Consider the following 12,657-nt stretch of genomic DNA (forward strand, 5'->3'; position numbering starts at 1 on the left):
AAGTAACCCCAGTATGATGACTAGCGCTGCCTTACAACACACACACTTACATACATACATAAACACACACACACATACATATATACACACACACACACACACACACACACCATCCCCAGGCTCGGATCCAGTTCTCCTGGCTCCAGTCCTCCTGGCTCCTGCTCCTCTCCGGTGGTAAGTAGCAGTGCAGGCCGGGCGCGCACCGTGTGACGTCACAGCTAGGAGACATGGCCGCGCACAGGGCCGTGTCTCCTAGCAGTGACGCGGCCGGGCCAGCACAAGGAAGTTAACTGCTGCAGTGCTGGCCCGGCCGATGAAGAAGTAGCGGCCGTGCGCCGCTGCTGGGGGAGTGGTCTGGCCCGGACCCCCCCTCCCGCCACTGCTGCCGGTATGTGCCGCGGCGGTGGCCCGCACATATAATGAGGGCAATCCGGACATAGACACCCCGCCCGGAGCCGCGGGCCCTCTGGAGGCTCGGGGCCCCGGGCGGTCGCCCGGATTGCCCTCATTATAATCCGCCTATGAATACAAGCCTATGGGTGCGAGAAACAATTGGACACCACACAGACCATCCATGTGGCATCCGATTTTTATGGACACATTATCATCATTCTGTAGCACAGAACACTGTAAATGGTCCTGTAAATGATTGGAGAATTAGTTGCAGAGAAAAAAAAGCGTTGCATACTGATGATGGGTGACAATCTATCACATTATTGCATTGCAATCGCATTACACATGGATTACCATACGAAGAACACTCGTGCGACTCTCATCAGTGAGGATTGGGACAATTTTGTCTCCGTGTAGTGTGACTCCGGCCTGAAGCTTCTGTTCTCAAGTGGGGTACCACAGGGCTCCGTCCTGGGACCTGTATTGTTCAACATCTTTATCAATGATTTAGATGAAGGAATTGAGGGTAAACTGATTAAATTTGCTGATGACACAAAGCTAGGAGGGATAGCTAATACTAGAGAAGAGAGAGAGAGGATTCAAAAAGACCTAAATAAACTGGAGCAGTGGGCAGCAACCAACAGAATGGTTTTTAACAGGGAAAAATGCAAAGTACTACATCTGGGCAATAAAAATGAAAAAAGCATATACAGAATGGGAGGAATAGAGCTAAGCAACAGTACATGTGAAAAAGACTTAGGTATACTAATAGATCATAGACTGAACATGAGTCAACAGTGTGATGCAGCAGCAAAAAAGGCAAATACAATTCTGGGATGTATTAACAGAAGCATACAGTCTAGATCACGTGAAGTCATTATCGGTCTTTACCCCTCTTTGGTCAGACCTCATCTGGAATACTGTGTACAGTTTTGGGCACCACATTTTAAAAAAGACATAGACAAACTGGAGCAAGTTCAGAGAAGAGCGACCAGAATGGTGACCGGTCTGCAAACCATGTCCTATGAGGAACGGTTTCAGGATTTGGGAATGTTTAGCTTGCAAAAAAGAAGACTGAGAGGAGACTTAATAGCTGTCTACAAATATGTCAAGGGCTGTCACATTGTAGAAGGATCATCTTTATTCTCATTTGCACAAGGAAAGACTAGAAGCAATGGGATGAAACTAAATGGGAGGAGACACAGATTAGATATTAGAAAAAACTTTTTGACAGTTAGGGTGATTAATGAGTGGAACAGGCTGCCACGAGAGGTGGTGAGTTCCCCTTCAATGGACGTCTTCAAACAGAGGCTGGACAGACATCTGTCTGAGATGATCTAGTGAATCCTGCTTTGAGCAGGGGGTTGGACCAGATGACCCAGGAGGTCCCTTCCAACTCTACCATTCTATGATTCTATGATTCTGCTCCAATAGTCTCAGAGATTCAGAGATTAACAAGGACACATCCTTCACAATAAGACTTTATGCACACAACACTTGTTTTATTGTGGAAATTTATACCTCAAACTGTGTTTTCCTTTGAACTTTATGTCTATATCTATAGATGTACACTACCGTTCAAAAGTTTGGGGTCACCCAGTCAATTTTGTGTTTTCCATGAAAACTCATACTTTTATTTACCAAATGAGTTGAAAAATGATTAGAAAATATAGTCCAGACATTGAGAAGGTTAGAAATAATGATTTTTATTTGAAAGAATAATTTTCTCCTTCAAACTTTGCTTTCGTCACAGAATCCTCCCTTTGCAGCAATTCCAGCATTGCAGACCTTTGTCATTCTAGCTGTTAATTTGCTGAGACAATCTTGAGAAATTTCCCCCCATGCTTCCTGAAGCCCCTCCCACAAGTTGGATTGGCTTGATGGACACTTTTTGCGTACCATACGGTCAAGCTGCTCCCACAACAGCTCAATGGGGTTGAGATCTGGTGACTGCGCTGGCCACTCCATTACAGATAGAATACCAGCTGCCTGCTTCTTCCCTAAATAGTCCATGTATAATTTGGAGGTGTGCTTTGGGTCATTGTCCTGTTGTAGGATGAAATTGGCTCCAATCAAGCGCTGTCCACAGGGTATGGCATGGCGTTGCAAAATGGAGTGATAGCCTATTTACCTTGTACAAATCTCTCACAGCACCAAAGTGTTATGCACACGCCCGGGCTAAGCGGCGTGTGCGTGTGATTGGTAGTGATTCCACTGGACCGTGCCGGAGAGTGAATGCCTGGAGGGGCGTGACTAAGTATTCACCCGATCCGACCAGGGTCGCACGACGGCATACGACGCCAGTGCACCAAGGAGGAACCGAGCAGAGGGACCAGGTGCTACTCCAGGACAGACCCCGGACACGGCTGTTGACCCACACAGGGGAATACAGGAACAGGCTGGTAGGCTGGCACACAGACTGGAGGGTATAGGCAGGCACGACTGGTATGCAGGCAGGCGGGTATGCAGGCAGGGGGGTAAAGGCAAGCACAGCTAGAGTGCAGACAGGGAGGCACTAGCAGGTAGGAACACAGGCGGGATAGGACCCCGTACACACCGGGACTCAGGAACAATACAGGCAGAGGGTTACAGGCAAGCACAGCTAGAGTGCAGACAAGGCTGAGAAGGGAGGACAGGGCTCTGTACACACGGAACAGACAGGAAGGGAAAGACAGAGCCAGATACTCACACAGTACTTGCAGAGACAACAAGCAGGAGTTAGGTACGAGTTCAGACTCTGCAGAAAAAGGAAGGGAACGGACATAGAGGCAAAACAGGTAAAGGACAGGAGAGAGTTCAGACTGGAACTGAGTGTACGGAGGAGACCGACACTGCAGAGGGATACAGGAGCGGGTCTGGGAATACGGCCCCCAGAGAGGCGGAACGAACAGGCAAGGAGCGTGTTCAGACAGGACAGACCAGACGCAGGAGCGGGTCTAGGAAATCGGCCACTAGAAGGCGGAACGAACAGGCAAGGAGCGTGTTCAGACAGGACAGACCAGACACAGGAGCGGGTCTAGGAAATCGGCCACTAAAAGGCGGAACGAACAGGCAAGGAGCGTGTTCAGACAGGACAGACCAGACACAGGAGCGGGTCTAGGAAATCGGCCACTAGAAGGCGAGAGGAACAGGCTAGGAGCGAGTTCAGACAGGTCAGACAAGATAACACAGAAAGGACTCAGTTCAGACACGGGAGCTGATACTGCAAAGCAGGAGACATACAGGACTCAGTTCAGACACGGGAACTGATACAAAAAGCAGGAGACAAGAGACGGGACCTGGCACCTTCAGAGTGCAAGCACACACTGAAGGAAACACTATGCTCAGGCAGGGATAGAAGGGAGCTGCTGAGCTATATACCAAGTGACAGACAGCAATAGGCTGAGGACGCACAAGGGGTGTGACCCACAGCAGGTACAAAAGGCAGGAAGTGATCGGGCGCCGCCCTTAAGCAGCAGAAACAGACACAAACAGACAGCATGGAGGGAAGCCAGAGAGACATTCTGGACAGGAGATCAAGTGCGCCCTCTTGCACAGTGGGAGATGGACCACCATGCAAGGACGCCGCCAGGTATGTTACAGTACCTCCCCCCTTACGCCCCCTCTTCTTCAGGCCTGCCAGAATCTTCCGCAGGGAATTCGAGGACCAGTCGTTCACTGGGTTGGAGGGGGACAGAGACTTGAGGGTAATCTCTGCTTCGAGGTACATCTTGTCAAGCTCACAGGAAAAAATAGACGGGTTATCAGGTACATAATGAGGAAAAGTCACTGTCTCTTTGTTATCTGGTGGTATCCCGGAGGATTCAGGAAACAACTGGAGGTCCTCCGCCGGGTCAGAAGAGTGCAGAGGCTCAGAGAAAACAACTGCTTCAGAGTACACTAGGTCAGACTCACTGGAGGAAGCAGGCGAGGTATCGGGTACCGAGTATAGGAAAGTCTCTGTCCATTCACCACCAGGTGGCACCCCGAAGGGTTCTGAACACAACTGGAGGTCCTCCGCCTGGTCGGAGGGGTGTAGAGACTCGGGAGTAACCTCTGCTTCGGAGTACACTAGGTCGGACTCACTGGACGAAGCGAGCGAGGTATCAGGTACAGGATATAGGAAAGTCTCTGTCCATTCACCACCAGGTGGCACCCCGAAGGATTCTGAACACAACTGGAGGTCCTCCGCCTGGTCGGAGGGGTGTAGAGACTCAGGAGTAACCTCTGCTTCGGAGTACACTAGGTTGGACTCACTGGACGAAGCGAGCGAGGTATCAGGTACAGAGTATAGGAAAGTCTCTGTCCATTCACCACCAGGTGGCACCCCGAAGGATTCTGAACACAACTGGAGGTCCTCCGCCTGGTCGGAGGGGTGTAGAGACTCAGGAGTAACCTCTGCTTCGGAGTACACTAGGTTGGACTCACTGGACGAAGCGAGCGAGGTATCAGGTACAGAGTATAGGAGAGTCTCTGTCCTTTCGCTACCAGGTAGCACCCCGAAGGGTTCAGGAGACAACTGGAGATCCTCCGCCTGGTCGGAGGGGTGTAGAGACTCGGAGGTAACTACCACTTTGGGGTACCCATTGTCAGGCTCACAGGACGAAGCGGACAAAGTATTGTGTACCGGGTGTAGAGAAGTCTCTCTCCATTTGTCATCGAGTGGTATCCCGGAGGGTTCAGGAGGCAACAGGGGATCCTCCGCCAGGTAGTAGAGGTGCACAGACTCTGAGGTAACCACAGCTTTGGAGCATCCTTGGACATGCACACCGGTTAAAGAGAGAGAAGCATCTGATGCCGGGTGCAGGAAGTTCTCCTGTGTGGAGTCTGGATGGGCAGAAGTCTCTTCAGCCAGGAGAACTGGTGCACTACCCACGCACATTACCCATTGGGGTTTCTCCGGGATACAGGGAGATGAAGCTTCAGTAGGGACTTCAAGGTTGGGGTCAGGAGGTCTCAGGGAGGACAGACCCTGGCGTGACGGCTTGCCTCTAAGTCTAGCACGTCTGGACTGCCTCTTGAGGTTGAGAGAAGTATTCCGGAAAGCGTAGTCACCCTGTGAGGATTCTGGGTGGGCAGTAGTCTCATTGGGCTGGAGGACTATTGCGCTACCCACACACATTACCCGTCGGGGCTGCTCCGGGATATTGGGAAGTGAAGCTTCAGCAGGGGCTTCAGAGTTAGGGTCCTCGAAGACCATACGAAAGGCCACCAGGAAGGCCTGCAGGTCAAGGATGACAGGATCCCATGCTTCCCATAGGGGGGTGACCCATTTCAAGGCATCACCCGCTAGGTAGTCAATCATAAAGGCCACTTTAGCCCAATCGGAAGGAAAATAGAGAGGGTAGGCCTTAAAGTGTAGCATGCATTGCTCCACAAATGCACGACACTGTCTTGGATCCCCATAGTAACGTGGCGGATCCGCAGGAACGAGAGCTGATAGATCCATCTGGACGGTGCGTAATTCGCCTGGAACTCAGCTAAGGAAAAAAAAATTTATTTATTTATTTTAATGCATGTATTCGCTGGAAAACTTCTCAGAGAGCGAAGGCCGTGGGGCTCAACGGGAACCATGGCCTGAGCATGCTGTTATGCACACGCCCGGGCTAAGCGGCGTGTGCGTGTGATTGGTAGTGATTCCACTGGACCGTGCCGGAGAGTGAATGCCTGGAGGGGCGTGACTAAGTATTCACCCGATCCGACCAGGGTCGCACGACGGCATACGACGCCAGTGCACCAAGGAGGAACCGAGCAGAGGGACCAGGTGCTACTCCAGGACAGACCCCGGACACGGCTGTTGACCCACACAGGGGAATACAGGAACAGGCTGGTAGGCTGGCACACAGACTGGAGGGTATAGGCAGGCACGACTGGTATGCAGGCAGGCGGGTATGCAGGCAGGGGGGTAAAGGCAAGCACAGCTAGAGTGCAGACAGGGAGGCACTAGCAGGTAGGAACACAGGCGGGATAGGACCCCGTACACACCGGGACTCAGGAACAATACAGGCAGAGGGTTACAGGCAAGCACAGCTAGAGTGCAGACAAGGCTGAGAAGGGAGGACAGGGCTCTGTACACACGGAACAGACAGGAAGGGAAAGACAGAGCCAGATACTCACACAGTACTTGCAGAGACAACAAGCAGGAGTTAGGTACGAGTTCAGACTCTGCAGAAAAAGGAAGGGAACGGACATAGAGGCAAAACAGGTAAAGGACAGGAGAGAGTTCAGACTGGAACTGAGTGTACGGAGGAGACCGACACTGCAGAGGGATACAGGAGCGGGTCTGGGAATACGGCCCCCAGAGAGGCGGAACGAACAGGCAAGGAGCGTGTTCAGACAGGACAGACCAGACGCAGGAGCGGGTCTAGGAAATCGGCCACTAGAAGGCGGAACGAACAGGCAAGGAGCGTGTTCAGACAGGACAGACCAGACACAGGAGCGGGTCTAGGAAATCGGCCACTAAAAGGCGGAACGAACAGGCAAGGAGCGTGTTCAGACAGGACAGACCAGACACAGGAGCGGGTCTAGGAAATCGGCCACTAGAAGGCGAGAGGAACAGGCTAGGAGCGAGTTCAGACAGGTCAGACAAGATAACACAGAAAGGACTCAGTTCAGACACGGGAGCTGATACCGCAAAGCAGGAGACATACAGGACTCAGTTCAGACACGGGAACTGATACAAAAAGCAGGAGACAAGAGACGGGACCTGGCACCTTCAGAGTGCAAGCACACACTGAAGGAAACACTATGCTCAGGCAGGGATAGAAGGGAGCTGCTGAGCTATATACCAAGTGACAGACAGCAATAGGCTGAGGACGCACAAGGGGTGTGACCCACAGCAGGTACAAAAGGCAGGAAGTGATCGGGCGCCGCCCTTAAGCAGCAGAAACAGACACAAACAGACAGCATGGAGGGAAGTCAGAGAGACATTCTGGACAGGAGATCAAGTGCGCCCTCTTGCACAGTGGGAGATGGACCACCATGCAAGGACGCCGCCAGGTATGTTACACAAAGCAACCTCAGACCATCATATTACCTCCACCATGCTCGACAGATGACTTTAGGCACTCTTCCAGCATCTTTTCAGTTGTTCTACATCTCACAAATGTTCTTCTGTGTGATCCAAACACCTCAAACTTTGATTCGTCTGCCCGTAAAACTTTTTTCCAATCTTCCTCTGTCCAATGTCTGTGTTCTTTTGCCCATAGTAATCTTTTCCTTTCATTAGCCAGTGTCAGATATGGCTTTTTCTTTGCCACTTTGCCCTGAAGGCCAGCATCCCGGAGTCACCTCTTCACTGTAGACGTTGACACTGGCATTTTGTGTGTACTATTTAATGAAGCTGCCAGTTGAGGAGCTGTGAGGCGTCGATTTCTCAAACTAGAGACTCTAATGTACTTGTCTTGTTGCTCAGTTGTACAGAGGGGCTTCCCACTTCTCTTTCTACTCTGGTTAGAGCCTGTTTGTGCTCTCCTCTGAAGGGAGTAGTACACACTGTTGTAGGAAATCTTCAGTTTCTTGGCAACTTCTCGCATGGAATAGCCTTTATTTGTAAGAACAAGAATAGACTGTCGAGTTTCTGGCCATTTTGACAGTTTCATAGAACAAACAAATGTAATGCTCCAGATTCTCAACTAGCTCAAAGGAAGGTCAATTTTATAGCTTCTCAAATCAGCCAAACTGTTTTCAGCTGGGCTAACATACTTGTGCAAGGGTTTTCTAGGGTTTTCTAAACATCCATAAGCCTTCTTACACAGTTAGCAAACACAATGTACCATTAAAACACTGGAGTGGTCGTTGTTGGAAATGGGCCACTATACACCTATGTAGATATTGTAATAAAAACAAGACGTTTGCAGCTAGAATATTCATTTACCACATTAACAATGTATAGAGTGTATTTCTGATTCATTTAATGCATTATCATGCATGAAATGATCTCAATGGTCCAGATGGATGGAGTGGAGGATGGCTGTGGACACCCCATGTAAACACGGCTACGGCGCTAACAAGGAGGAGGTGGAGTAATGTTTTGGGCTGGAATCATGGGGAGAGAGATTGTCGGCCCCTTTAGGATCCCTGAAGGGGTAAAGATGAACTCCATAATGTATGTGGAGTTTCTCAAACAGCACTTCCTTCCATGGTTCAAGAAGAAGAACCGTGCATTCCGCAGCAAGATCATTTTCATGCATGATAATGCCCTGTCTCATGCTGCACATAACACATCTGCATCTCTGGCTGCTATGGGCATAAAAGGGGACAAACTTATGGTGTGGCACCCATGCTCCCCTGACCGCAACCCCATTGAGAACCTCTGGAGCATCATCAGAAGGAGTGTCTATGATGGCGGGAGGCAGTTCACATCTAAGCAACAGCTCTGGGAGGGTATTCTGTCCTCATGCAAAACAATTAAAGCAGAAACCATCCAAAACCTGACAAATTCAATGGACGAGAGAGTTCAGAAGCTCCTTTCGAACAAGGGGTCCTATGTGCAAATGTAACATCACCTAGAATAAAGTTTTGAGTTGAAAACTGTTTGATTTCAGTTTGTAATAACCTGTAATGCTTATAATTTAAAAAATGACCATTTTTTATTCTTTATTAAAATGAAAAGGTTGAAAACTCGGCTGTGCATAATAATTTGGAACATGCATTTTGAGTGCAGTTTGAGGTTTTTTTTGTTTTTTTTTAAATATACTGTTATCATAGGCAGTTTGTACAAAAACCTTTCAATTGTACTCTAATAGTTATTTGACTGGAAAATTACAATGACTGCAATTCATATAGGTAATTTGGGAAAATCAGAGAAAATATTATTTGCATAATAATTTGGAACACAGTGTAGATGGCTATTTCAGGGGAGGGGCTTACTCTTAAGCCTATGGTAACCTGAGGCCAAGTAATGGCTTTAGGTTAGCCATCTTTGGGGCCTGGAAAATGCAGGGTCCTACATGTGAACTGTCAATATAAGACAGACAGACAGACCTAATATTCTGCAGTACAGAAGTATTGCAGGATATTAGATCAGTTACTATAAAGTAATAGTTAAAAGCTACATAAAAAGAATCTAAATAAAATATGAAATAAAAGTATTTTGCTACTAAACTTGAAAGTGAAAAAAAAAAAAAGTACACATTTGTGGTATAAATCTGTACCATATCCCTGGCTTACTGTGCTTTCACATTATACTCAATGTCCCCATCGGAGCATACGTCCGGACCCCCCCACAAAACGGGATTCAGACATATGTGCCTATGGGGCCATATACTGTAATGGTGCCGACAGAGCGAACGTGCATTCTGCTGGCATCATTTTCGGAAGTGTACACATACTGGAAGCGCACATTCAGATGCAGTCTATTATGTCTGAGTGTCCGCCTCCTGTAGGCGTGCACTCCAGAAAATCAGGCAGAGCGCACGTTTGCTCTGCCGGCATCATTACAGTCTATGGCCCTGTAGGCACAAATATCCGTATACCGTTTTCTTGTAGGGTTCGAACGTATGCCCCAACGGGGACATTGAACAAAAGCATTTTTGCAGCGTTTGTCACCCATAGCAATAAGAAAGTGGGAAAACACTGATTTTGCAGTTTTTTGGTGAATAAAACTGACTTTATTAAAAGTACTGTAGATTCCTATAATCTCCACCAAAAAACGCCACAAAACCTGTTTTTTAGGCCGGTTTCACATATATTTCCGTTACCGGAGATATCCGTTTTACATGTTGCATCCGTGTGCGGCCCATGTGCTGCATCAGGATCACACATACCGGCACCAGGGAATCAGCGTACAGCTAGCCCTCATCATGATTCCTTGCCTGCGCTGCAATCAGCACCAGCAGGGACAAGGATGAGGGTAGTGGTAGTGTCTGCTCCCACTGTGTCCCTGTGTAAAACTAAGAATAAAACAATAAAATCCATATACTCACCTCTCCTAGGTGTCCCCCGCTGTAATCCTTTGATACCGAGGAGTCGGGGAGAATGAGTGGCTCCAGAGCTGAGCTCAGAAGCCGTGTCCTGTTACTCACTGAGCGCAGCTCCGGAGCCGCTCATTCTCCCCTGCTCCTTGGCAGCATTGGTCGGAGGATTACAGCGGGGGACACCTAGGAGAGGTGAGTATATGGATTTTATTATTTTTATAGTTGGAAACTGAGAGATCAGACACTACTACCGTCATCATTGTCCCTGCTGGTGCTGATCGCAGCGCCGGCAGGGAACCATGATGAGGGCAGCATTCAGCACCCAGCGCTTGGGAACAGCGTTAACTGTAGCGCTGATTCCCAGGCACCGGTCCGTGTCACACGGATGACACATGGATGTCATCCGTGTGGTACATTTTGCGGACCGTGCATCTGCAAAAAAACAGACATGTCAGTATGTGGAGCACATGGACACACGGTCTGTGGAAACACACTGAGATGTGCACAGACCAATTCATTTGAATGGGTCTACCTGTATCAATGTCTCCAGCATTGGAGATACTGACATGTGAAAGAGCACTTATAAGCAAGAGCAAATTTTGGTTGCAGAAAAAAACACTGCAAAAACGTAATGTGTGATCATAGCCTTATGATGAATAAAAAATAATAAATGCACCAAAAATGTAGCTTTTCCATCATACTGACAGAAAGTAGAATAAAAAATTATCAAAAAGCCATATACCAAAAATGGTATAGCTGAAAATGTCAGATACAGGAATAATCTGCAGGTAAATAGTGTTACGACGTTTCCTGGCAGCTTTACTAAAAGTTCAGCTACTGGGAAACTGAACTATATTTCTTTCAAGAGCCATCGGCTTTCAGTCATGCAAGGAGTTCCTTAAGCCTGTTTACTACACTATGAGTAGTTGCTGTAAGCACGCTCCAGCACTTGGGTTGCCAGCTCAGTGTGCAGCGCATCTGTGCGGAGAAAATCAAAAGTTCTGGGGCGTGCTTACAGTATAGTGAGCAGTGCTGTGAGCGATGAATGTAACTTCTATGACTGAAAGCCCATAGCTCCCGGGAGGAAATAAGTTAATTCTTTCCTGGTAGCTGCACTTACAGTAAGACGGCCATGTAGCATTGTGAAGATATTTACCTGCAGATTGACTCTATATCTCCAGGTAAATAGCGTTTTCTGACATTACAGGTTCTCTTTAATATTGACATGTATGGCATTGCTATGGTGAGAAGCTACATAAAGAGATTCTGCAGGACTTAAAGGGATTGTCCATTGCTTTTATATTGATGGCCTATCCTTTATAATGGCTGCAACTGGGTAATGCAAATCTACGCCTCAATAAGAGTGGATATGAAGTGCCCAGCCGTGCCCACTATGCAGTTGATGGAGCTGTGAAGTTCAGCTCCGCAAGTGAGCACATACCACAGGCACCGGGAACTGCTGATCAGTGGGGGGAGCTGGATGTTGCATCCCACCGATCAGATATCGATCACCTGTTCTAATGATAGGCCATCAAAATAAAATTGTCTGACAACCCCTTTAATGATTAAATGGCCACTTCATTGAATAAATCAGTGATATGAAATCAGTGGGGTGCGGGCGCCCGGCACACCCCTTTATCAGTTGAAAACTGCTCTGGCAGTGAACTAAGCAATGTATGGGCAGAACACAGCAGCCTCATATATTGCTGACGCCCCTTTCACATTGTGTTCTTGCCCATGTGTGTTGGTCCCGTCGGGGCTTATGTCCGAACCAATATAAAATGGGATTTGGACATATGTGCCAACGAGGATCATAGAATATATAATGGTGCTGACAGAGTCAACGTGTGCTCTGTCCTGCATCATTTTCGGGAGTATACACCTACTGGACGAAGTCTACTATGTCCGAGTGTCTGCCTCAAGTAGGCGATGCACGACAGAGCGCATGTTCACTCGGCCAGCACCATTATAGTCCGTACTCTGCATACGCCCGCAGACTATGATGCATTTCTATGGGAGCAGGACGGAGTTGCTAACAGACATATTTTTCAATACACAGAGCACCTGTTTAACATCATAAATGGCATCGTCATCAAAAAAGCGCAAGATTGCTGATGAAAAACTAATATTTCAGGAAAAGTGGGAAAACTTATATTTTGTCACAGAGGTCGGAGAGAGCCCGGAGTCTGATTTGTCTTCATTTGTCGCAGCTTAAGGACTACAATGTGCGTCGTCATTACATGACGCAGCATGGAGGACAGTATGGAGCAATGTCTGACAAACAGAGAGGAAAAGCTTCAGCAGATGAAAGCGTCTCTTCAAAAAGAGCGAAACTTCTTCCCAAGTATTAACGGGTCAAGTGAAGCTT

General features: G+C 48.2%; 2 protein-coding genes across 5 annotated transcripts in view; both read right to left on the bottom strand.

Annotated features, from left to right (window-relative positions):
- The window catches only part of LOC141198608 (uncharacterized), a 540,563-nt gene that overhangs the window by 156,213 nt on the left and 371,693 nt on the right, over positions 1 to 12,657 (bottom strand). The gene's annotated exons all lie outside the window — the stretch shown is intronic.
- Positions 1 to 12,657, bottom strand: part of LOC141198618 (uncharacterized) — a 216,215-nt gene that overhangs the window by 50,689 nt on the left and 152,869 nt on the right. The gene's annotated exons all lie outside the window — the stretch shown is intronic.

Source organism: Phyllobates terribilis, unplaced genomic scaffold (genome assembly GCF_046119375.1).
Source record: "Phyllobates terribilis strain yellow unplaced genomic scaffold, ASM4611937v1 Scaffold_98__1_contigs__length_5973952, whole genome shotgun sequence".
In the NCBI taxonomy this organism is placed as follows: Eukaryota; Metazoa; Chordata; class Amphibia; order Anura; family Dendrobatidae; genus Phyllobates; species Phyllobates terribilis.